Here is a 27884-nt window from a genome sequence, read left to right as displayed (position 1 = left end):
AGGTTGCGAACACGGCAACCTTGGAAGTGTATACCTCCGGGTTTCACTTTGTGCATGCGCAGAAGTGCTCTGCACACCGCATGCATGCACAGAAGCACTTTATTGCGCCATATGTGTGCACAGAAGCGGCGCCTCTAGATGCAGACTTTTGGGTACTTACGGACCCCCGGAACTAATTAAGTTCGTATTTGGAGGGTCTACTGTATTAGGAAGAATTTGCAAAAACACTGATGAATTTTCACAAATATGCTTTTGCTGCATAAACGCGAAGAACTAAACTTCAGTGTGAAAATGAGGGAAATCATCCTATCCCTGTCTGCAGTCCATCTATCCTGCAGTGCTCCCCTTAGTTGTTCATAGTCTTTGCATTCTTAAATCTAGAAAACAACAAAAAGCCCGAATCAAACATTTGCTGGAGTTCTCACCTATAAAATGCTCACGTTAACACCACTGGCACGTTTGCCCCAATCAGCTACTAAAATGACAAGAGAATTTGTTTTGCTCGGCTGGACTGTTAGCTAATGAGAAGCAAATGTTTAACTGTGGCTTTCCAGGGAGAGAGGTGGGGGGAAGCTACACATTACAGCTTATCACACTGCGAAGCATACGGTAAGGACGGTTGCCTATGGATGCTGTGACCCTGCTCATATGCTTCTTGACTGTCCCCAGCACAACAGCTGTGAGTGAACCCACTACTGCTGGCACAGGCATAACTTCACTGGGATCATGCAGAGCAAGTCAGTAGAATAAATCCTTGCATTGGCAAATCAGTGGCCGTCACAGCTCTTGCTATCTAACATAGGAACATAAGAAGAGCCTGCTGGATCAGGCCAGTGGCCCATCTAGTTCCTCATCCTATTTTCACAGTGGCCAAGCAGATGACTATGGGAAGCCCAAAAGCAGAACCTGAGCACAAGAGCACTCTTCCCCCTGTGGTTTCCAGCAACTGGTATTCAGAAGCATTGCTGCCATCATGGCTAGTAGCCATTGGCGGACTTATCCTCCATCAATGTGTCTATTTCTCTTTTTAAAGTCTTCCAAGTTGAGACCCATCATTGAAATGTCTCCTTAAAGCTTTTTAAGCAGAGAGTTGGATGGCCATCTGTCATGGATGCATTAGCAGAGATTCCTGCATTGCAGGGGGTTGGACTAGATGACCCTTGGGTCCCTTCCAACTCTACAATTCGATGGTTTTATTATTTCTGCGAGAGCGAGTGTCATAATTCAACTATGTGCTGCATGAAGAAGTTGTTTAGTTTATCCGTCCATAATTCTCCCAGGTCTAGTGTTTTGAAAGGAGAAAAACTGTTCCCTGTGCACTTTTTCCTTGCCACTCATAATTTTATAAACTCCTATCTCACATTTTCTCTAAACTAAAAAGTCCCAAACGCTGCAATCTTTCTTCATACTGCACAAGCAAAGCAGCTTTGGGTTTTTTCCTGTGTATTCTGGAAACTCAGCAACCAAATCAAGCTACCATATTAAGCCCCATATCAAGCTCTGAAGAGTCCACATACCTGGAGGAAGTTGCATGTGGGGATTTGCATGCTTTAATCCTTGTGCCTCCAGGTGAACACCTGAACATATATACATATACAACAAGGACTGTTGCCTTCTAATAAATTGTGTTTAAGCTATTCTTCCCCACCCCCACCCTTTCCCTCATATGCCATGCCGTTTTAGACTGAGGACAGGGACAATCGTAGTATTGATTTTTGTAAGCCACCCTTGGCCACCTTGGAATTGTAAGCTCAAAACCTGTCACTGAACAATAATCTAAAGTGCTTTGAGAATGAGGCAGAAAAATGGAAGAAACACTGAAAAAAAAAACAGAGGAAAGATTTCAGCAAAGCACTAATTCACATACATTATACCCATAATCCTCACATACATTATTTCTGTAATCCTCAGCATTCTTGTGAAACCTGTATTTTTTAGTATCACCTCTACGTTGCAGACCCAAATATAATGGTCTGCTGATGCTCAACTCAGTGGGTGGGCTGAGATTTGAATCAGGGCCTCCAGGTTCCTGCACTCAAGCTGCAATTCTCTGCACTGTTACCTGAGAGTAAGTGTCAGTGGCCCACAGAGCAATCTTAAGTAAAGTGTGTGAACTTATTCTCTGGTATTAAAAAGATTGGTGATTTTCCCCAAAAACAAAAGTCATCTAGCTAGTGAACCTACACAAGCTGGCCTCCTGCTGTTTCCCTTGACTGGGGCTGAAGCTAGCTATTCTTATACTGCAGCTTTTAATCAACTGGCTTGTCACTGTAACATGTCAACATTCCATTACTTATGCATTAACACTCATTCTATATTCCAAGAGGAAAGGGAACAAATATTTCGGCATTAAAAAACTGTAATGCGATCCAATTGTAATTGTAATATAATTATCCAAGATTTCAAGTGGCTAGGAAAAGGGGGTGCATGGGGGGGGGGGGAGAAGAAGTGCTCCAAGTCATTAACCCTCAGAAGGAATAATGCCTGCAGGTTTTGCTGTGTCACAAAATGTATGTTCTGCACAGCAAGGCTCAAAGAGAAGAAGAAAGAAACTGAGGTAAATGTACTGGAGTTATTGGAAACTCATTTATTTCCAGTAAGAAATTTTCAATTTAAATTTATTGGAAACTTATCTCTCTCATCCTAAACTAGGCCTTTGGCTGGTAAACATCCCACATCCTTTTAAAGGTGTTTGTGGGAGATGGTATTGTTTTATTTTGCTCTTGTTTTAATTATGTATTTTGTGTTGTTAACTTGTATTTTTATGCTGTGAACTAGTATAATAATAATAGTAATAGTAATAATAGTAATAATAACAACTGTTACTGCAATAACAAAAGCATGTTTCTCCTGTATTGGTCTCTACAGCCACAACAGGTGCTGTAACTCTCAAATGGTTTGACTTTACCCCCGATGGCGCACTCGTCCGCTGTCTCTCAAGACAGGATGCCAACAAAGGACAGGAAACATGCATTTCTTCTGACAGAAAGACCCAAGACTAGGAGAAACAGAATTAATTAATGTTAAGCCAATATCAGCCATTAACTATACCACAATTTGCAGTGAACACTTAAGCAAAGCCACTTTTCCACTTTTCATAGTAGTACCCAAAAAAGGTAATAAGAAAAGGTCTTGCTCAAAGGGCACTTTAAGCCAAAACACTGTTAGCTGCAAGTAACTGTGGAGTAGCAAACAAACACATCTTAACACCATCTTTCACCAGAAGTTGAATTTTGTTCAAAAGTAGCAATACATAATAATAAAACAGTAATGGAAGAGAGCACGTGGCAAATTGACTTTCTTCAGAGGTCTCTCTTTCTCAGAGCCAGCCTTTTCAGTAGACTGATACCTTAAGCAGTAGATTCAGAGTGTCACAGAAGGACATCAAGTTTTTCCTTACTTAATTTCCTTACTGTATATTTACAGTTGGCTCAAGGAGGCGCACTTGAGGAATCTGCTGCTTCGGGTACCAAAATGCTAAGGTAGTATGTACTTTGACTTGGAGTGGAACATGATTTGCTGTTCCACCAAAGGCAGCAAAATATGCACAGGCACATTTTCCACACCCAGACATTTATAAAGAGACAGATTTGTCTGCCTCTTTTTAGTCTGCTACTTTCAATGGTAAGATTGTTAGGAAAAGCCAGCAATGACTTGGAAAACCTGTTGGTTACATTTTTCCTTGTTTTTTGTGTGAAAATTGCATCCTCCTCCTCTTGTACCCTGCTCTCTCTCATAAAGAATCCAGAACAGCTAACAGTATTTATAAAACAGAATGAAGTTTAAAAAGAGCCAGCGTGCTGTAGTGGTTAAGAGCAGTGGTGAACCTGATTCACGTCCCCGCTCCTCCACATGCAGCTGCTGGGTGACCTTGGGCCAGTCACACTTCTTTGAAGTCTCTCAGCCCCACTCACCTCACACAGTGTTTGTTGTGGGGGAGGAAGGGAAAGGAGACTGTTAGCCGCTTTGAGACTCCTTAGGTAGTGATAATGCGGGATATCAAATCCAAACTCTTCTAAAAACAAAACATAACTTTGAAATGCCTCAGTATTTTTATTTTTTCTAAAGAAACAATCAAACAGAAAACCAAGTGTGTGTGTGTGTGACAACTGTTCTGACTTCTTTTTAGCTGAAGACTGTTTCAACATTACACTTTTTCAAATGAGGTAGCAAGTAAACATTCAGTTCAGGCAATCAACCAAAGCACAGGAGGATTGCAAATTCAGCACTGGACTCAAGCTTTCTCTATTCCATCTCAGCTTCCCACCCCATCTGTGCTTAGTACCAACCATAATTTGATGCTGTGCTCAGGTTGGACCACTATGGTTAACACCTGCCCTCCAGAACAGAATTGGAAAATATGGTTTGAAGTGGTGTTTCCAATTCACATGCTAACCATGATGTTTCGATTTGAACATCATGGCAAGTTATGGTTTGTGTAAACAGTAAACAAAATGGGATGCTGCACTCGAGAGGGGAAGAGGGAGTGTGAACAAAAATGTGATTAGTTTCCCATGTTCCAGCGATTGCCTGAATATCTTGTAGCGCTTTGCAGGGGAGAGGTTAACATCAACATACAGACTGCAATTTCTCACGGCTAGCACTCCAGAAAAGCCTGACAGAAACTGGTAAGAGCTCTTCAGTACAACTTATATCTGCTCTGTGGTTCCAAAATTCAATTCGCTAAGTCAGGTGCTCTCATATATATGTCAAGTCAAATATAAGACATATTAAAAGGCTATTCCTTCCTTCTGTTTGCTACTTAAGAGACACTTTATCTCACTGAAATGGAAACCAATCACTATAAAATAATTCGCAAAATTGCTTCCCACCCCGAAGAGTTAAACATAACAGGATTCTTTCAACAAAAGGAGCACATCCTTCAGCAACTGAAAAAAGGAGCACACTTGCAGCACTGCCTGAATAATTTGAGAACACCATAGTGGTGCAATGATGTCCAACTATGGGGCACAGGTCTGGGTCCCAACAGAGCCCAGGGGGACTACAAATGACAGCAAATTTGCCCCATAGGTACCACAGCAATAGGTGGAGATGCATGTGGAAAGACACACCTGCATTGGCAGTCCAGCCTGCCATTTTAAATTCAAACATTTCTGGCCTAAGGGTGAGAGTGCCAGTGTACCCCTTTGGGGTTATGGGGTTGTGTTCTGACACTCTTGCAACTTAAAGATCTACCCTTAGCATGCATGAGGGAAGGAACTTTCCACTTCCTTCTGCTCTCAAGCAGTCTAATTAATGGATAAGGGAGTGGGGCTGCTGTCCTTTGAAAAGAAGTGGGAAGGTTTAAGGTCTGCTTGAGAAGAAATGGTATCCCTCTGCTTTCCTACCCATCCCAAGTACTGATCTAACTCCAGGGCCAGGCCAAGCCAAGCACTTGTATTAATTTGCAAGATCCCCAACAAGTTGTGTCCAGGATTCTTTATAGGACCACCTGATGCCTTATACTCCTGCCTGATCACAAGGTCTTTGGAGGAGTTTCCCTTGGCTCAGACATGTGGCTTATATCCACTAGGAATTGTGTGCTCAGTGTTGTGGGTTCAATTCAGTGGAACTCCCTTTTGGCTGAGATCAGACAGGCCCCATCCCCCACTGAGCAGAGGGCTAGTCAATGTGGCACCTTCCAAATGTTGTTGGACTCCAACACCCATCGAACTCAGACAACATGGTCAATGGTGAGGGATGATGGGAGTTGTAGCCCACATAGTATGTTCCAAGTGTTCCAGAACTTGGTAAAGCTTACTCTTAATTCAACAGGCATTTTGTGACATCCCCCACCCTGTTTTATGGTTAATTTTAACAACTATTATGCTGTATCCCTATTGAACACAGCTTAAAAACAATTGTAGCAAATGGTATATACATTATTAAAATAAAGGAGGGGGATAACCCGTGACCCTCCAGATCAGGGTTTCACAGACTTGGGTCTCCATCTGTTTTGGGACTACAACTCCCATCATCCCTAGCTAACAGGAACCAATGGTCAGGGATGATGTGAATTGTAGTCCAAAAACAGGTAGAGACTGAAGTTTGGGACACCCTGATCCAGAGGTTTTTCCTGGACATCTTCTACCATCCCATCCCACCATCATTGGTTATGCTGGCAGGGGCAGATGAGAGTTATATTTCAATGACATTTGGGCCGGCAAACCCTGTGCAAAGCAGTTTTTGTCCTGTTACCTTACAAAACAGACAGGTTACCACCAAACCACATATTTTATGTTGTTTTGTAAAAAGGTGTATTTTTAATACCAAAAACAAAGCAAAACAAGGAGCTATCCAAATCCAAACAGAATAAGGTAGCAGGGCATACATTAATAAAAGGAATTTGTCTGTTGGCCACAGATGGAAAGAAATAATGAGCGCCAGAAACTTTCTGACATTTTAGTTATTGATATTATATGCCGAAAAGAAAAATGGTAGAAGCGGGGCAAAATTGTTTTTTTCCCCTTGAGGAGGAGAAGCCATCTATCACTAAATCACCCCCCCCCCACACACATACACACACACACACACACACACACACACACTCACAATCATATTCTGAGGTGTTTGTCAGAATACAAGGCTTTCACTAGTGCCAATAATAGTGTGAAAATGTTCGCACTGGGGTTATCTGATTAATGGAATCTTATAGTGAGACTCTATGCATTTTAAATCAGTACGTTCCACTATGTTTAGATCAGTATGCACAGGGCACTATTCGGGAAGAGCCTTTTCTCACCGTGGTCAACCTATGGAAAGCTCACAAGCAGGTTTTCCTAAGCAAATGGCCTCTGACAGTGGAGGGAGAACATTGGGTCATGCTCCACCTCAAGTTCCCAGATGCTCATGGGAAGCCCCTAAGCAGGACTTGTGTTCCTCAGCGACTAGAATTCAGAGACAAACCACAGCCATCTAAGCCTATGCATCCTGGCTAGTAGCTAGCAACAGCCTTATTCTCCATGAGAATTTGTCCAGCCCCCTTTTATAGTCATTCAGGTTCATGGCCATTGCAGCATCCTGTGGGAATGAATGCCAGCTATGCACTGTGGAATGTACTACATCATTTTTTCTTTCCCGTATCTTCCAATATCCACCTGGCTGGATGACCATGAGTGTCATGAGACAGGCTTCTCCACACCATAATTAACTGCCTCTGATCCTCTTGGAAACATTTAGCTATCATGCCTAGTAGCTACTGCTAGCCTTATCCCCCCATGAAGTTATCTAATAATCCTTTAAAGCTATACAAGCTAGTGGCCACCATCTGTATCTTGTGGCAGCAAATTAATTATGCATTGCCTGAAGTGAATTATTAATTGCATTTATTTATTACTTTTTACAAAATACTTTCCACACAGACATATAATTTAGTTACTTACATTTGTTTCAAAATTTTACTGATTTTATCAGCACTGATAGTTGTATGTATTGTTTGCTTCTTAAATTGTTTTGTGTATTTTCATGGTGTATAATCTACAATTTTATTTATACACTACTTAATATAGCTCTTTAAGAAGTTTATACATAGTCATATATATAAAAGCAAGCAACACACAAATATGTACAAGACAAAGCAGCTTGTGAATCATTTCAAACCAAGTACATAGAATAAAAAGTGTCTTATTGACCTTCCCAAATGTCTTGCCAGTAACATCACTGGATGACTCCTACCCCACCCACATTAGGAGAAAGGGAGGAAACATCTTCCCCCAAATTCTAAGCCACAGTTCAAGCTGCAAATGCCAGAAAGAAAGCTTTACCTACCTTTTCTTTTTGCAAGTTCTTGTTGATATTGCTTCACTTGTGAAATTAGAAGCTTGCCTCAACTCTAAGGATCCACTTTAATTTCATTAGCAATTGCCACCAATTGTCAGGAAGGCAAAACCAAGCCTGGTGCCAGGCTATGTAGGTCTCTCATGCCATTCAATGGGTGACTGAATGGGGCAGGCCAGGTGTTGACTGCCTGCATGTTCACCACATCTTTCCTCCTCCTGCTCACTGGTCCTTGGTAAATAAATGCCCTCTTTTGCTCCTACTGTTGTGACAAGGAAGGGAAGGGACAGCCAGCGTGACATTCACCAGATGTTGGGCGATGAGTGCATTATGTGCTATGCACAATATTTCCTGTAATGTTTATGACTACGTTGTAATTGCATGGCACTATGATTCACTCAGGCCACTGGACCTTAACTTTCTGCTTATCTTTACTGGGGGGAGGTTGAGTTGGATCTGGTCAAGTCCACACACTACAGCTGCTGTTTTGAACTGTCAGTGACACAGTAGGGTAGTTTTGCGGTTTCTGATATATCTCTAACCAAACAAACAAGTAACAAACAAACAAACAGAAACACAGTTGGTTTTCAGATCAGTGGAGGACTGGCTAGGCTGTCACAGAGCAAATGAATACAAGTACACAGAGTGGGTGGCAGTGAGCTTACCACAAAATGAGTGTCAGGAGTTCCCAAAGAAATACTTGGTACAAGGATAGGAGTGGTACAATTGCATTCCCAGTTCATCTATGAAATACTGATGGGAGACATTAATGCCTAAGAATTTATATGCAGCTCTGCTTGATCAGGCCATTTTAGTGCAAAATTTTCCTAATATAGACATGTCTGTATGCCGTTTTACCCATGATACACATCTTTACAAATTGATTTTCCTATTATAATGCCTTCTGTATGTTATTTTCACTTAGTATGTTCATTTTTATGCATACTTTGCCCAAACATGTGTGTTTTTATATTAGGCTGAAGAATCTTAGAATTGTAGAGTTGGAAGGGACCCTGAGGATCATCTATTCCAACCCCCTGGAATGAAGGAATCTCAGCTAATGCATCCATGGCAGATTGGCCACCCAACTCTCTGCTTAAAAAGCTTTAAGGAGGCATTTCAACTTGGATGACTTTTTAAAAAGAAATAGACACATTCATGGAAGATAAGTCAGTCAATGGCTACTAGCCATGATGGAGGCTATGCTCTCCCTTCATGGTCAGATGCTTATTCATAAGCAATGCTTATGAATACCAGTAGCTGGAAATCACAGGGGGAAGAGTGCAATGCAAAAAGCTTTAAAAAGAACTGCATTGTAGAATTTGGAGAAGTGCAAATTTTGAAGGGTGGCGATGTTTAGGTTACATACTGTTTCACTCTCCAATTGAAGAATGAAACAACTGGAACGAGCCTTTACCAAAGGTGTCATGGACTTTGAAGACGCTCAAACTCAGGACGAAAGGGAGAAATGTGCTAAGAGGAAGGCATGCTTGGTAAACCCTCACCATGATCAACTCCCGCCCAGAAACTGATGTCCCCACTGTGGAAGGACATGTGGAGCCAGAATTGGCCTCCACAGTCACTTACAGACTTACTGTTATAACTGTGCTTATGGAAGACAATCTTACTCGGCTATGAGTGATCGCCAAAGAAGAAGAAGACATGTTGTTTCAAAAGTGTTAATTGGGTAGGTGGGGAACCTTTGGCTGAGGTAAAGGTAAAGGGACCCCTGACCATTAGGTCAAGTCATGACCGACTCTGGGGTTGCGGCGCTCATCTCGCTTTACTGGCCGAGGGAGCCGGCGTACAGCTTACGGGTCATGTGGCCAGCATGAATAAGCCACTTCTGGCGAACCAGAGCAGCACACAGAAATGCCGTTTACCTTCCCGCTGGAGCAGTACCTATTTATCTACTTGCACTGTGATGTGCTTTCAAACTGCTAGGTTGGCAGGAGCAGGGACTGAGCAACGGGAGTTCACCTCGTCGCGGAGATTCGAACCGCCAACCTTCTGATCGGCAAGTCCTAGGCTCTGTGGTTTAACCCACAGCGCCACCCGTGTCCCAGACTCTATTGCAACAAACTAAGCGTATAGCATTTTTCCATTTATGAAGAGCTTTCCCACTTTAATTTCTGAATATCAAACTGCTATTCGTGGTCCAAGGGAAAAGCTAGGGAGAACACAATCTTACCTGAGCAGGACATCATATAGCAGAATCTGATGCTTTAAAAATATCATTGCATTAGAGGCATGAGTTTGGTCACAGCTTTCCCTGAGCATAGAGATGCAACAATTAAAAAAAAAAAAAAAAGCTGCACCACTTACCTCTCTGCCAGTCATGAAGAAACTGTAGTCTTCAGAGAAAAAGGAGATCTCTGGCTCTGTAGGTTAGTCCCCAGCCTTACCTGTGCAGTCCTTTGTCCTGTGCTTCTAACCATGTCCTATTTTGCACAATGGATTGGGTTCTCAGTGAACATGTAAATTGTGCAAGGTCCTGGGAATTTCCTTCCACAGCACTGGGATCCCAAGTTGAGGCCATCAGGGCCTCTGACTGTATGCTACATTATGCCTTAAGTTGTGTAAATAAAAATCAGGACCCATCAGTTGGCATAATCTATCCATCATATTTACCTCTCATTTCCTTAGGCTTCTATTTACTCTGACTTCTGTATCTCAGTCTGCCCCTGATCCCAGCACCTTCACTTTCCTGATGTGGCAGATTTAGACTGGGGAGACACAAATGCTCACTTGGGCTCATCACCAACCTACCTCACTTGGCTTTTTGAGGACGGTTTACCATCCTGAGCTTTTTAGCTCAGCTCCTGGGTTCTTTTCTCTCTCTCAGCAATCCTATCTTGCCAGCACAGATTCTCCTAGCATGGTGCTGTTTTCAGTTCCAACTCAACTGCTCTATCACTTCACTCAGAGGAGAGAATGTCCTTGAACATTCCATGTAGCCTTCTTTAATTCTCTATCACTAAAGAATATTCATGGAACATTCTAAGGCATCACACCATTCTCAGCCAATGGGTGCACTCAAGATTTCATTGCTTCTATGAACTTCACAAAGCACATTGCAATATGGAGTGAAAGTGCTGCAATTTTAACATTTGCAGATGGGGCACACAGCAGGCATAGCTTAACAGACACTTCAGCCTTGATTTTTCAGGGTGGGAGGCTGGGTGAAGAGGGGGCAGTTCTCAGGTGAGAGCTGGGAGGATTTACTCTTCTATGTGTGGAATAACGGTTAATGTATAATTTCGACAGAGGGATTTGCAATCTCCTTTTTGTTGTTTTTTTTCCTCTTCTTCCTTATTTCCTTCATTTCCTTCTTTTTCCTTCTTTCTCTTTTTTCTTTTCTAGGTTAGTGGGATTTTTATTGAATTTTATGTTGAAAACTTTTCATAAGAAATGATTTAAAAATAAGTTTCACCCTTGCAGGTGCCAGGTTATTCTTATTTAATAATAATAAATATTATTATCTACTCTGCACCTATTGCTATATTACATACCACATACAAATTAAAACAGATGCCATTCAGAGAGAAATCAGGACAGTCATGAAGAGAAAACAAGAGAGAAGAATGCTTTGGCAATTTCTTAATAAGAGAAGAAGAAATTATCATCATATTATAAGGCTTAACTGCCACAAACCTTCAGTAGTCTCTAAATCAGCCTTCTCCAAATCTGGTCTCTTTTACAGGATTTGGGCTACAACTCCCCTCAGCCCCATGGGACTGCTTTCTGAGTTTAGCAGTCCATAGAAACTTACCAGTAGTGTTCAGACATTCTTTTCCCACAAGGTTGAGTCTCACCTTCGCATTACACTCTTTGAGGAGAAAAGTGAAGACTTACCTCTTTCACTACAAAAAAAAATTCCTTCCAGTAGCACCTTAAAGACCAACTAAGTTAGTTCTTGGTATGAGCTTTCGTGTGCATGCACACTTCTTCAGATACCAAAGTGTGCATGCACACGAAAGCTCATACCAAGAACTAACTTAGTTGGTCTTTAAGGTGCTACTGGAAGGAATTTGTTTTGTTTTGACTATGGCAGACCAACACGGCTACCTATCTGTAACTCTTTCACTACGTTTTTGAAGGTGAAGCCATGGGACCATATGGTGAAGGGTACTTAAATAAAGGGGGAAAGGATTAGAAGCTTTGGTTCCTGGTTAGCTGCAAAAAAACATTTGCCATTAGGACCGAGCTTGGCAAGGGCATAGGTTTCACCTATTATCCATCTACTCCCAACATGTGTGGAGTGAAGGGAGGAAGGAGCGTCCAAGTCCAAAGCTTATGGCTGTTCAGGAGTGTAACCATTTGGCATTATGTTTCGACACAGGAAAATGAGCAACCTGGTAAGCTTCTTTCCATAAAGATTTATTTTTAGTGCTTAAGATACAGAGGTAGGCTTGAATATGTGTAGTCAGTGCCCTGTGAATTCTCAGAAAGCACCCAAACCAGCCTTTTGCACGGGTCATAGGATGGGGCAACTCAGTCTGGATTTTGCGAGTGTTTGAGAAGATGTCCCCAATAAAGGATCAGAGTGAGCTTCTATAGCATTTGCCACTATTGCAAGGCTTTTTAGTTTGCACACACCCACATCCTGGTTTTATTGTATTGTACTGTATTGTATTGTATTGTATTGTATTGTATTGTTTTACACAGAAATTGTTGTAACCCAACCTGAGATTATCAAGGAAAGGTGGCGTATACATTAATAAATAAATAAATAAAACAGCACCAACCCCTTTCAGATGACACAAGGCATCCTAAGTCCTGCCCAGTTCAAGATTAGTGGACTGAAATTGTTGCAAGGATATAGAGAGCATGAAGATTTGCTTAATTCACACACTTCTCAGTGAAGGATTCAGATTTTCTTTGGCATGGAATGTGGGTAGCCCAACTAGAGGGGTCCTCTCTGCCTTTAAGAAGACTTCATCTTTTTCCCCCTTTTTTATCTCATAGGCTGTGCTTTTTGGTAAGCTTGAAATCTTGCTCAACAGGCAGCTAGAATCCAAGTGTAGCGGGTAACACTTCTCACTCAACCGCTGACTACCCGCTGCCTTTCTGAACCAGTTCCCATGGTAACAGGGGCCTGACAAGAAAGAAATAGGGTAAAAAAGATTTTTAAGTCATCCCTAATTTGAAATTTCTATCCAGTTTGCCACATTCCACTCACCGTTCACATGGAAACAAGGAGTAAGACAACAGTAGACAGAGACAAAGATGGCTTTGCGCCTTCATTTTTGTATTTTTGGTAAGGTTATAGTCTAAAATCAATGCGTTGGGAGGTTTCTGACACCCCGACCTAAAGTCTGTTTACTTAAACAGGCAGAGGAAGAAAGGGAACGTATGCCTGAAATAGAATTTCACATATACTAATAGCAAACTCAATTCTCCAAGTGCCAGTCCTTCCGAAGTCAAAACGCCACCATTCATACACAAGAAGGAGGTATTAGCAGGCTTGGAAGAAACACAATACTGCACAAGTATGAATGTGTATACACACAGACACACACACACATATATACATACATATATATTGGGGGGTAGAACCATAAGGAGGAATGACTCAAAGCAACTTGTTGAGGACCATGCATGCTCAGTAGTTGTAGAATGCCAAGTGCCTGTTTGGGCAGGAAGAAACTGGGAAGGAATTGAGGTAGATAGGAAATGGAATGGGGTAGCCTGGAAAAGAGTATGACTAACATTCTGAGCAGGAGCATGTGATTATGCTGCGACAATCTATTGTCCAAGGTCCCACTTGGGTTTTTAATTTTAACTATTGAATTTAAGCATTCTGTGCTGTATCCAACTCAGAGTAGACCCACTGAAGGGACAAGACCAACTTAGGTCCATTAACTTTACAGAGTAGGACTTTGTTGGCTACGGCCTACTTTAAAGAAGAAGGGGTAATATTATCTCAACTAATATTATATTTATATCCAAGATTCCAGCCAGGAGCCAAAGTAGCTTACAATTAAATTACAAAACAAGTTATTTAGCACATTTATGGTCTGCCTTTACCCATAAGGAACAAAAACCAGAGTGCATGGTTCTCCTCCCCACAAATCCTGCCAGGTAGCTGAAGATGAGAGTAAGAAACTGACCCAATGACCTTTATGGCTGAGTGGGTACATGAGACAAGCACAGTTGACACTAAGCACTACACAACATAGGCACACAAGATCCAATAATGCCATGATCCACTTAATGCTGTTAGAATAATTAGTGTCTTGGGCAGCTGTATAAAAGGCTCCTTACAGAGGGCCAGTTAATACTCAGCTACTAGCTTCCTCTAGCCCCTACCCTTACTAGAGTGTATAGCCATCTAAAAACCCTACTATGATGGTTGTGAATATAAAAATGATGGTCATGCCCTTGTCCCACCTCTGAAGGGCAACTCTGCTTCTGCTACCCCAGAAGGGTAACCCAAAGGACATTTGCCCTTCAGAGGTGTGGCAAGGGCGTGACCATCATTTTTATATTCACAACTCTCAGAGAACAAATGGAGAAGGTGTCCTTTGGGGTCATCCTTCTGGGGTAGCCAGCTGCCCAAAGATGGCACAGTTTATAGGACCCCCTGGAAATAGGTAATATAAGCAGGCATATTGAGCTTACTCTGGTACCTCACACAAATGCTGGTGAGCATGAGAATCAGGTCACCTAGCAAAGCCAATAGTCTTTGATAGTGCAAATTAACTGCGCTGGTTATTAGTTCAAGAGGCAACTGCTCACCAGACATGGATTCCCTTTATGTAGGCTTTAAACCAGAAAACAAAACTGCACACAACAGCCAGCTTCCATGCAAGGATCAATCTTGCGGGATGAGGACCTTGGGCCTGACATATTTTCTTCCTCCTCCTCAGACTTTGATGATAAGGTTAACAGTTTCAAAAATGTATTATTCAAAAGATACTTTATGAAAATTTATAGACAAACAACCCTGCGGTGTATGTACTGTTTGCAAAGAAGCATTAGAAAGGTTGACATTTTGTAATTCACTATTTAAATTGAAGGAGAGCAAGCATACAAATCACTCAGCACTGCTTGATCTGCCTTAACACTGAAATGCTTCCATGAGAAATATGTTCTAATTAGAGAGTCTGAAACAAATATATCCCCTCTCCCCACCACCTATGTTAGATATAATCCACAAAGAGTAAAGCACACGGAAGCTCCATTGATTTCAGTGGGAAGCTTTTAAGCAGGTACTTACCACTCCTGCTTAAACCAGTAAGAGCTCAACTGAATAACATAGGAACATACCCTGCAACATTTCTCTGATGAAAATAGGGATCTTCCATTCCATAATAATGCTATTTATACCCCACACATCTTACTGGGTTGCCCCAGCCACTCTGGGTGGCTCGGGGGTCAGATAACTCCATACCCTCCAACATTTCTCCAATGAAAATAGGGACATCCTAAGGAAAAGTGGGACATTTTGGGATCAAAGAGAGCCATTCTGAGAGCCAGCATGGTGTAGTGGTTAAGAGCGATGGACTTGTAATCTGGTGAACCGGGTTCGTGTCTCCGCTCCTCCACATGCAGCTGCTGGGTGACCTTGGGCTAGTCACACTTCTCTGAAGTCTCTCAGCCTCACTCACCTAACAGAGTGCTATGTTGTGGGGGAGGAAGGAAAAGGAGAATGTTAGCCGCTTTGAGACTCCTTAGGGTAGTGATAAAGCGGGATATCAAATCCAAACTCCTCCTCTTCTTCTTCAAATCAGAAACCGAGATGGCTTCTCTAAATCAGGGATGTCCCTGGAAAATAGGGACACTTGGAGGGTCGGTAGGAACACAAGAGCAGCCATGCTAGGCCAGACCAAAGACTATTGAATCAAATCTTGCTTCCCACGGTCACCAACCAGACACTTAGGAGAAGCCCAAAGCAGGAACATAGATACCTGGACCAACAGTCTGACTATTCCCTCTAGTTCAGTATAATTTGCACTGACTGGCAGCAGCTCTCCAGGATTTCAGTCAGGAGTCTCTCCCAGCCCTACTTGAAGATGCCAGGGATTTGACCTGGGACCTTCTGCAAGCAAGGCAGGTGGTTTCACCATTAAGCAACAGCTTCCCGACAGCCTCCCCCCATTGATGCTCCCCAGTTTTCTTCTGCTGCTGCTGCTGCCTGGCACTGCTAAAAATTCTAAGGCTGCTTCCTGGAAGTATTTTCTATGTAGCGTGGTGTGTATGGACATGCATGTGCACATACAATAAAAAATACTGAAGTTTTCTGTATACATGCTCTGAGTGCTATTGAATTATCCTACTCTCATAATCCTACACCTGAGTAGGTAACACACCATCTCCACAGTCCAGCATTGCAACCTATGAATAGCTTTCTATGCAGAGGCTAATCAGGTGGGTGGAAACAGGGCTTTTTAGTGGTGGTGCTTCATTTATGGAACTCCCTCCACCTTCTTTGCTATCTTTTCAGGGCTAACAGGTAGTGTAATTGTTGACGATGTTGTTGTTGATGATGTTATCATACTGTTCAGGCTTTTTAAATTCTGGGGCTTAAACTCCCCCTCTCCTGCTTTTCACTACAATTTCATTTTCTTGTTTCTTTTTATGGCACCAATTTTTATTGTTGTATTCTGTTCTTGTAAACTGCCCCAGGAACTGCTTTTGGCTGAAGGACACAACAGAGATACATTGAAACAAACTGAAAGATTTTGTGACTGCTCTTGGAATTACAGTGGAACCCTGGAACCTTGATTTTCCAGGATTTTCTCAACAGGAGCCTCCAAGGGTACAAAAGTCTTACCTGCTGCAGAGAGTTATCATTGAACAAAGAGAGAGGGGTGCAAGTAGAAAGAGCACATCCAGGTTTTCAGCATTTTCAGCAGAAATTCAATCACATACTCACAAGTGAAAGTTTCACAAAGTTGCTTTGACGCTCTTGCACAATAAATCTGCCCCTCCCCATGAAACTTTTAGCAATATGGAAAATGATGTGAAACCACAATCATTCTATGTAACATCAGATAAGCTCCCAGCAAACAGATTGGAATGAACCCTTAATAGCCATCTCCATCTAACTTCCTAGCAAACTTTGTGCAAACTTACTCAATGAACAGGTTGTCTGAAAGCAACCAGAACATGGTCTCCTCTCCTCACAAATGCCTGAACTGGACTGAATTCTAGCTAGTTCTCGTTTTGCCATTTAAAGGTAAATTCCACAACCCACATTTTGGGGGGAGAGAGAGAGAGAGAGAGAGAGAGAGAGAGAGAGAGAGAGACATGCACCTGCCGCTTCAGACTAATGCTGTGTGAAAAATGCCCTACAGTTTATCAAAAGATTTCTTTCCCCACAAAAGAAGCTTCTGTTTTTTCCACCGCAGGGTGCTTTATAATTATTGTGCAAGCTTGAGCGACCTTATCACTTGGCCAAATCTGCATCATGCATTTAAAACTCATGTACCACTTTAAACAGTCATTGCTTCCCTCAATGAATCCTGGGGGTTCTAGTTGGTTAAGGATGCTGAGGGTTGTTACGGAGACCTCTTTTCCCCTCAAAGAGCTACAATTTTTCTCAGAGAATTCTGGGAATGGTAGCTCTGCAAGGGGAATAGGGTATCTCCTAACAACTCACCCTTAACTAACTACAGTTCCCAGAATTCTTTGAGGGTAGCCATGAATATCATTGTAGTATAATACTGCATTATAGCGCAGATGGGGTGATGGTGAGGTAGATGGGTTGGGTTCATTAGGTTGGGTGTTTTCCTTCCCAATGATCGTTTCTCTAGCACTCAGTAGTCTCCCCAATTGCCCACACTTCCTGATCTGAAAAAGTTCCATGGGAGGAGTTAATTCATGACATTTCCCCATGGGCTTTAACTGAAGTGCAGGAAGCTGGAAATGGGAGTATATGTTATTAGATAACCTAGTGAACTCCACAGCCTGAGTAGATGTTGAACCCAGTTCTCTCTGGCATTCTAATAAACACGGAACATTCTAATAACATCACCTACCATATCAGCAGGGTCTTCCTTACCTGCTCAGATCTATTCACATAGATGACACCTAGTGTGCTGCATTGCTTCAAGTTTCAGACCAGGTTTGAGTTCAAATGTTTGTATGCTGCCTTTCAGCATCAAAAACTCCCAATGTGGCTTCCAACTTATATATTCACAAATGAGGTTTAAATCCCCATTCCACCATGAAGCTCAAGGGTTGACCTTGGACCAGCTGTTATCTCAGCCCAGGATTTATTCACATTGTGAATGGATCTCACTTTCACAGGATGAAGTAATAGCCACCAACTTTGATGGCTATAATAGCAGACTAGACAAATTCATGGTAGAGAAGGCTATGGATGGCTGCTAGCCATGTTTGCTCTGCTTTGTTTTTGTGATCGGAGGCAGTATAACTTCTGAATATAAGTTGCTGGAATACACAGGAGGGAAGAGTGCTCTTGTGCTCGGATTCTGCAGGCATTTGGTGGACCACTGTGAAAACAGGATGCTGGACTAGATGGGCCTAGACTTGATCCAGCAGGCTGTTCTTATGTACTAACCTACCTCACAAGGTTGTTGTTAGGTTACTCTTTCCTGATATACTCTACAAGCAAGATTTCATGGTAGACTGAAGTTCCTTTACAAACACATGGTTTGCCTTAAATTCTGTGATGAGCGCATAGGTAAAGGGATCCCTGACCATTAGGTCCAGTTGTGGACGACTCTGGGGTTGCGGCGCTCATCTCACTTTACTGGACGAGGGAGCTGGCGTACAGCTTCCGGGTCATGTGGCCAGCATGATTAAGCCGCTTCTGGAGAATCAGAGCAGTGCATGGAAATGCCGTTTACCTTCCCACCGGAGCGATACTTATTTATCTACTTGCACTTTAACATGCTTTCGAACTGCTAGGTTGGCAGGAGCAGGGACTGAGAAACGGAAGCTCACCCCGTTGCGGGGATTTGAACCGCCGACCTTCTGATCGGCAAGCCCTAGGCTCTGTGGTTTAACCCACAACGCCACCAGCATCCATGATGAGTGCATGGTTGACCTCAAATTTGAATGAAGGACTTCCATCTCATGTTCATTAAACCCACACAGTGCAGCACACAGGTCAGTGAAAAGCAGTGCAATGGTGAAAAACGCTGTAATCCAGACTGCTATGCACAACACTGAAACAAATGGAAAACATCTCAAACCATTCCACTGATGCCCACATATACCCAGAGACTAAAGGGCAAGGAAGATTGCAGAATAAGGACCATATTAGATAAAACATTATTCATGTCTTTAGCCCCTGCATGTTTTATTTTTATTTTTTATTTTTTATTTTTTTAATCAAACAAACACAACAACAACAACAACAACAACAACAACAACAACAGATTGCAGGTTGGGAAAAGACACCAGATTGGAACAGTGACAAATTTAGTTGAGGCAGCTCTTTGCCTGTACCATGGTTCTGATCCAAAGCCTCTATGTCTGCTCTTTGCGATGAGGGAAATGCTCTCATTGGCAGAAGTGGGAGCTTTCATCCTATTCTAATAACAGGCAGGGGGTGGGGATGATACAGACCAGGACTATGGGGTGGGGTGGGGGAAAGGTTACACATTGCCATGCCATGCTCCCAATATGCTTCTACTCTCCCCTTCCATATTTGTTTAACAATCACACACAACAGCACACAGAGACTAAAGAAATCAATAACATCACATCTACCTGGCCCTCTGACACTCCTGTCTAAATCAGGGGTGGGGAACCTGAGACCCAGGGAGATTAACGTGGCCCTCAAGACCTTTCTAACTGGCCCCTGGAACTCTCCTGAGGCCACAACACCTCTTCCAGGAAATACTCTACGAACTTCTTTTTCCTGGCTAGGAAGTATCCCATGAACTGTGGTCATATTTACCTGGATGGAGGGGTGTGGGTGTGGGTGGGTAGGTGTGGGTGTAAAAGAGAGTGAATGTGGTGTAGTGGTTAGAGCATCAGACTAGGACCTGGGAGACCAGGGTTCAAATCCTGACTCAGTCATGAAGCTCACTGAGTGACGTTGGGCTGCCTGTCGGCTTAACTTACCTCACAGGGTTGTTGTGAGGATTAAAGGATGTTGGGGAGAACCATGTGTGCCACCTTCAGCTTCTTGGAGAAGAATCAGGGATATAAATGCAGTAAATAAAAGCAGATTTTTAAAAGACCTCTTACTTTTGCATGGTTGGAATGCAGCTTTGCACAAAAGGTAAGAGTTGTGACAACTGCCCCACCCATTTTTGCCTCTGGCCCCACCCATCATTTGCATGAGCTCCGCCCTACCCAAGTAAGGTTGCCCATGAAAGAATGCAATCCTCAGGCTGAAAAAAATGCTCCCGACCCCTGTAGTAAAATGACAGACCACAAAAAGGTGGCGACAAACAGGATGTATGCAAGAATGCACCAAAAACATTTTTACAGGCATGCAGGAAGAAGTATGAAGCATGAGCACAGAATCCTTCTACAGCACTAACCCTGAAACCAGATTGCAGATGTATTACGAGACAGAAATTCATCTTCATTATGCACCTCCTTGCTGGCAACAACAACCGGGGGTGGGGGGATATCATCAACTCTCAAAACATTTTGTCCTCATTTTCCACTTCAGAGGGACAGTCAAGTCATTTCCCCTCAATTAAAATCCATTTCCAAAAAAGATTTCCCCCCTTCGGATGTGCTAGAAGGCTTTATAGTACCGCTTCACAGCTAACTGTATCACTATTATACCAAACACTGCCTCAACACAAGAACACAATATCTTTTATCATCTGCATATCTAAGCCATCTATTCTACTAATTACTAGCTGGATTGCAAGAGAATGATAATTGCAGGTGGGTTTGGAGGAAGCAAAGTATCTGTGCAGAATGGGTGGGGGAAAGAAATTAATAATGTGATATAAAAGCAAACAGACTGCATACTGGCGACGGATGATAGTGGAAAATCTTTACGCTTGTGGAGATTTGTGTGTCTTTGGGAGAGAATTTCCCTCAGAAATGTTCAGGTAGTGTTTGTTTGCTTTTAACCTTATTATCCAGTGCATTGAGACAACTCATCAAAGAATGTGGGCAAGGGCTGGGATTTTGCTCCCTGTCCCAATGAAAATTAATGCTACTTTAAAAATTTCCAGGTAAGTGTCCTTATCTGTGGAGTGTGGAATCCTGAGTTTTACACTCATTACACTGATTGCTCTAAGCAGTACAAAATAATGCCATAAACACTGCTAAAAGTATTACTATGAAGTTCAAGGCTACTGGTTTTTTCTAAGCTTACCAATTTTAATACACTGCAGGCAGGTATGAAATAAAAAGGCTGCGATCCTCTTCCCGTTTTCCTGAGAGTAACTCCACTGAACAATGGGACATGCTGCATAATCCTAAGAATGTGTACTCAGAGTTCATTCCTACTGAACTCAATGAAGCTTACTCCCAGGTAAGTGAAGTGAGGACTGCAACCTTCTTAATGCAATGCAGGTCATTAACTGCACAATCCTATGCAGGTCTACCCAGAAATAAGTCCCACTGTATTAAGTAAAGCTTACTGTCAGGAAAGTGGGGAGAGGACTGCAAAGGGTTGTATGCAATGCTAGTCCTACTCAGAGTAAACCCATTTAAATTAATGAATGTGGTTAACTTAGGTACATTAATTTCAATAGGTGTAAAAATTATTTGAGTGCAGCCCAAAACTTCTACTACCAGTTACAATTTAATACTTATCAGGGGAAGGATCAAGACCATCAAATATGTTTTTAAATCCATGTATCATAAGAACATGTAGGAGAAACGTACTGTTTAATGCTTCTGTCATGTGCTTTATATACACATCCTGTACATCTTAATAAATATCTGGGACCTTATTCTACAAAGCTGAAGACACTCCTTTAATTTAGTATATTTTATTTAGAAGATGGGCATATAAAACATCACATAGTTCACATGGCAAGATACTTTCCCTTCACTCGAAAACAATCAGAGCATAGAATTGCATCTCAGAAAGGATGCACAGCATGTGGGAGAAAGATAGAAAAATAAATTCCAATAATAAAAAAATATTTATTTTTCCTCCTCATTCAGCAGCTAGCTTGCTCACTGTTAATATTCCTCAGTAGTTCATATTCCTACGCTGTTCTGTTTGCCACAGCTAGGGATGTGGGTGCACATATGAAATCAATTCTGTGCTGTGTTGTTTAGTTCAAGCAATTAATAGACAGAGAAATGCAAACACATAAGCACACTTGCCGTTATTTCCGCAAATGCACCCAGAGTCAAAACAGGCATATTTGATGCGTCTTCAGGGCAATGTCAGCAGCTGGATTTATTTTTGACACTATAACAAAGAGTCTCATGGCACCTTGAAGACTTAACAAATTTACACTACAGGTCATCCATCTCAACAATTAAGCTGCAGAGAAGGGCTCCATACAACCAAGATAGATTTCTGAGTATTTGTAAACTGCAACCATAGGATATAAAATGATCATTTAGTGCAGTCCTATATTGATCTGCCCAGAAGTAAGCCCCCTTCCTCTGGGGGTGGGGAAGGGAAAGCCTGATTAAAAAGACTCCACCATCAAAACCACATGCTTCTACTGGTGCTGATTAGAGCCGCTGAAGCTTGCTTGAGCTCCACTCCACCGTAGACAAAATACAACTGCAAGCTCTCCCTCCTACACACACAACGGCTACTATCATCATTCATTTCCAAATAATGAACCCAACGGTTTTTTTTCAATGCCCAGCAGAAGCAATTGCAGGAAGCTAAGAGTGTATGAGAGCACCTGCATTGATTGATGGATTGCAAGTGTTAAGTGAAAATGACCAGAGGTGCCGAGAGTGAGGAAACTGCTAAGCATATCACCAGGAAGACTGGAAAGTAGCTGGGAAAAGGTGAAGGAGAAAACGAAGGCAAGGAGAGGTCACTAGGAGCTGCCTTCTCATTCACCTTAACCTGGATTTCACAAAGACCCTGGAACTTGGAGAGAAATATATTGCCACACCTTAAAGCAACACTCTTTCCCCCCCTTAAAGACTGTCTTCACTTAACTGTTAGTAAAGCACAGCCGTAAAGCACATCCACAAATTCCTTCCCACAAGCTAAGTTAGAATTTCAAGTCAGTAAATAATTGAATTTCTGCTGACTTTAAAGATGTTGAAAGCTCATGGTTGTGTTGTGACACACTTTTAATAAAGACAAATAAAGCCAGTATGTCTGCTTTAGAGCCAACACTGTAGCAGTTATGAGAGTGCAAAGCCAGGAGCCCAGAGTTCAAATCTGAACCCATGAACTCATTAGGCAACGCACCATCCCATCACTTCATCCACGACAAGGAGATGAAAGCAAAGAACTGCCTTACAAGGTTGTTGTAAGCAATACAGATAATTTAAATTGATTTTTTTTTGGGGGGGGAGATGATAGAGAAATGCAAGTGCTGAAGATCATTACACTCACATAACATGAAAAAGCTGAACTCCTATCTGGGCCTGAGAGGGAATATCTTTCTGACATGAGAGTATCCCAGAGAAAAACACATTAATTAAAAGGAACACACATAGCACCTACAGTTACAGTAATAAAAGGACAATAATACAACAACTGTGAGCAAAGGGGACCCCCTATAGGTAAAATAAATGTTAGGAGATAGCTAAAACACACACTACATAATTTCTGGTTGTATATACAGTATATAGCCTACCGATCTGTTTAAAGAGCTGTACGTCTCTCACACACTGCAATTTACAGTGTACAAATTCAATTATAAACATGACAATCAAATACACTTTAGTCTATTACCGCATCTTTCTAGTGTATGTGTGTGCAATTGGACACATTTAGAATCTGCAGCACATAAAAAACCCACAATGTGAAGTGCAAATGTTAGAACACAGACAATACCAAAGTTGCACACCAGTCTACAGGCAAAAGTTGCTGTTCCTGCACACAAAGCTGGACACATGGGTCTAAAAAAATGCAGCACATCACGCTAAGCATATGTTCATGAATGTGAGATTCTCTTACATGGAGTATTTGATGGATTATTATCACTCTCCCCACCACCACCACCCCAATACACACTGTTGCACCTTGACTTGACCCACAGCACCCATCAATCCACATATGCCAGGTCCGAGCAAAGGGACTGTGCATCCAATCTACACCACCTGGTGTACAACATTCGGTTATTTATTTCAAGCGGGGATTCCACCTACAATTCAAGGGTGGTTGGAAGATGTGTGCAAGGTTCCTGCGGGTTTGCACTACGGTTGTGTGCATGGGGTGCGCGCGTGCGTGTCGCGATCCCAGCAGCAGAAGTGTCGGAGTGTCCTTAAGAGATCTCGGCTGACTTACACAGAGCATATCCTGCGCATAATTCATACCGAAAGCAAGCCCCACCGCGTCCAATTGAGCATGTTATACTACCTAGTAAGTGAGCTCAGGATTGCAGCCTTATTGATTGTGACTTCCCGTTGTTCTCCTCCTGCAACATCAGACCCACGCGCGCACACACACAGACACACACGCACGGACGTGTCAAGTCCAGTTAGAGCGGAGTCGAGGTAGAGGAGAGGGAAAGGGACCATCGCATCTCCACCGCGCAAGCCAGCCAGCCAGCCAGCCAGCCAACCCTCCTCTTCCTCTTCTTTTTCTTCCTCCTCCTCCCCCTCGAGCCAAACTTACCTGCTTGCCCAGTGGAAGTTTCAGTTGCTGCTGCTGCTCCTGCAGCAGCGCCGCCTCCACCCCGTGCGGCTCCGGTGGCCAGCCATCGCGCCCGGCTGCCGACGCTGCTGCCCTCGTCGTGCCTCTCCCCGGCGCGGCAGCTACGCTGAAGGCGAATATAAATCCACATAGCCGAGGATGCAGCTGCTGCTGATTGCCCGCATCATCATCCCTCCTCCCCTTCCCAGTCCTCCTCGCAGGGGCGACTCAGCGCCAAAAGCAGAGAGAGGAGACCCCGGCTTGACCGCAAAGGCAGACAGGCTGCTTCGGAAACGCGAAGCTTCCCCAGCCGCGTCTGCTGCCTTGTCACTGCTCTCGATCTCTCGCCTTTGCACACCCAGCCGCTCTGCGCCGGGCAGACTGGCAGCAGAGAACCCGATCCCTTCAGAGCGGTTTGCCTCCTCGGCCGCTAATGAGCATGCCCGGGAGAGGAGGAAGGACATGCGCGCTGCCGATGCCGAAGCCTCTGCCTTCACCTGCTGCCAGACTCTTGTGCAGGTGCACTGGGAGGAAAGCAGAGAAAGAAGGCGGGAGGGAGGGATTTAGGGAAGTGGGCAGAGGAGCCCAATTCTAACCGGGAGGTGAAGGGGAGGCTTTCCCCAGAGACAATCCTTACTTCGGATGGGGAACAGAGCGCAAAATGGGAGAAAGGGGATTCGACGAGAAGCGGCGAAAAGGGAGGTGGAAGTGGGAATATTTTCCAGTCTCTCTCTGTCACACACACACTGCTCAGATCCGTCTTCACCGTCTCCTTGCTTCTCCCCAGAAAACACCCATATTCATGGGTTGCGAAAGACTGGGAGATGGGTGGATGGGGGCCACAGAATGCGCAAAGGGGGAGAAATGCCGCTAAGCTGGGAATCCGGGGAGAAAGAGGCAAGCGACGCTCCGCGGCGGCGGCGGGGGCTAGGGAGGAGAAGGGAGGAGAGGGAGGCGGGCGGTGTCAGCCAAGAGGGTGCAGCGAAACACACGCCGATTATTGGGGAGAAAAGCAACAGGTGAAGACTGCCGCCGGCAGACCCCGAGGATCCTTGAGAACGACCGCAAGAAGAGAAGGATGGGCGAGGAAATCTGAGCTTCGCATTCAATTGGCTTGGAGAGATGCGGCTGCCGTATCAGAGCCACAACCCGGACTATGCACCGGGTCCAGGCTGCTGAATCTGACTCTCCAGGTGCCCCTCATGCAGAAAAGCGACCTTCCCACTACCTCCTTACCCGATCCATTTAACTGGGGATTAGAACCTGACAGCTGCTCCCTGCAAAGATCAGCCATTGGAAATGGGGCGGGGGAAGAAGGAATAAATGGAGAGACCTATGGGTGGAGTGCAAGGCAACAGTGCCCTTGGCCCTTTTCCTACACGTGCAGAAATCTTTTGTGAGCAAACGAGCGGAAAGATGGGAAGCTGCCAAACTGTGGAGGCTGATCCGTTAGGGCAAATGGGGCACTGCCTGCCTCAGTCTGTTATCAGCCAATTCTCACCTGCCTGCTCTCTTACTTACAACAGGTTCAGAGGGTGGCCCTGGTCTTGTTTGGTAGTCTCTATTCTGGCCTTGTAGAACTTGTATGGGAACAAAACTAGAGTAAGTTGGCTCCAGCTGTCACTGGTTCTAACTCCACCTATAATTGGCCTTCTGCCTTGCACCCCATCAGCCAAGGGCACCAATCACCACTGCAGCCAAAGATCTAAGGATGAGTATACCAGGAGGAGTTCACATTAGGGTCCACCTGCAGCTGCTAGGAATCACATTTCTCTCGTTCCAGCCAACACAGTATGAGGAAAAGGTGGAAGTATGGAAGTAAACCTGGTTAGGCCTTTCACAATAAAATCTTATTTCACCTTCTCCTTTTATCATTTGTTGCTTTCCTTTTAGATTTCTTGAGCCTACATCATTGTTCTAATTGAACAATCATTTTATTTATAAAGAACATTATCATTAGGTCATTCATGGGGTTTTTTAGCAAATGAGTATACAAGGAGAGACATTCAATATCTGTCATTCCAAACATCCAAGTTTTTAGTGTTGCTTCCTTCCTTTGCCTTCCCACCCCTCATATCAGTTTTAACAAAAGTCTGGAAAATCTGGTTTCCCTAATATTATTTTTATTGTTGTTCTGCCCTCTATCTAGCATCTGCCAAAGAGGAAGGGATGCAACAACAGCTGAAATTATACTCATACTAGCAGCCTAAGAAAGAACAACAAAAATGAGCAGTTTTGAAATTAGTGGTTAAAATCAGTTTAGTTTTAAAAGATTCCATTCACCATCTTCGTTCAATATGTCCAGCTGTATCCAAACATAAATGAAAACCTGCTTCTTGATCTCAGGATCAACCATTCAAAATCTGGCTACATTATACTAAGGGATGTCCAAATGCACAATGCTCTTTTCAAAGTTTCACTCCACCATCTTGATTCAAAATGGCAACCAAGTATAATAACACAAAAGATGAAAATCTGCTTCTTTATCACTTTATCTTGCAAAATTTGGTTATGATACATGTGAGAGAAAAACGAATACATTTCCTTCTTTTCAACTTCTAGTTTATGCATGCTTTACTTTAAACCACATGAGGGCACTATTTGTCTAGCAATCTAGTCAGCACTTGTGTGTAGTCTTTGCTTTGTCTAAGTTAACTCCGCCCCTAAAAGCTGAACCATTTTAGTGTTCTCTCCCAGCTCCTCAGACAAGATACCTGCTATTCTCTCTTTCATCGCTACATAACCTGTAAATAGTTCCTGCATGAATAAAGCCTTTGAACTCCAAAAACATTAAGTGATTATTCCAAACTAATTCACCCAAGCGGTAAAGTGTGCCAGCAATCTATTCATGCATAGAGAACAGAGAATTTCCCAAAATATGTAGTAGATAATATAATAATACTTTAGCAGGTGGCACTGACTCCCAAACTTGTGTTTTACCTACATCTCCTCCTGATCCTATTCTTCCTAGTCCTCTGAAAAACTGAGCATTTTCCAAAAACCTAAGTGGAGGAAGTAATGGTTATGATAAAACATGTGGCCAGCACAATTTATTGTAGTTGCAAAATGCATGCATTTTGTTTTGTGTAGACTTATATGCTTGTCTCTAAAAACAAAAAGATAGGAGTGTTGTATAGTGTATGATGAAGCTGTTTTTGTTTTTCACAGAAGGAATCAGGCAGCAACATAAGAGTCCTCCCTCAACTGTTAGTCACTGCAGTGGTATAGTGCCGTTCTGCTACTTTCCCCAGCAACAGCATTGTTGTCATATGTTCTTACATTCCTGTGCCATCAGCTGGAGTGGTATTTGCCAGTGTTGTAGGTTTTGTGAGACTTGAGAAGAGATCTGGCCTGGCACATGATCCTTTTGCAAGGTAGGGTAAGCTCAGTGAACTTCTTAGTTGATCAGGGATACAAACCC

The 27884-nt window shown here is 43.1% G+C and overlaps 1 protein-coding gene across 11 annotated transcripts in view; it reads right to left on the bottom strand.

Moving 5' to 3' along the window:
• TENM1 (teneurin transmembrane protein 1) overlaps positions 1–24938 on the bottom strand; it is a 383082-nt gene extending 358144 nt beyond the window's left edge. For 10 of the 11 annotated variants that reach the window (XM_083721963.1, XM_083721975.1, XM_083721972.1 and 7 more), the window contains exon 1: positions 24446–24938. The gene's annotated coding sequence lies outside the window, so the exon portion shown is untranslated. Of the gene's footprint in view, positions 1–24187; positions 24206–24445 lie in introns of those variants that run through there. The other variant, XM_083721969.1, reaches the window with a different exon arrangement.
• Between the last annotated feature and the right edge of the window lie 2946 nt (positions 24939–27884).

Source organism: Podarcis gaigeae (genome assembly GCF_964106915.1).
Source record: "Podarcis gaigeae genome assembly, chromosome: Z".
NCBI lineage: Eukaryota > Metazoa > Chordata > Lepidosauria > Squamata > Lacertidae > Podarcis > Podarcis gaigeae.
Note: the sequence above shows the minus strand (reverse complement) of the source record. Positions and strands in the feature narration are given on the sequence as shown.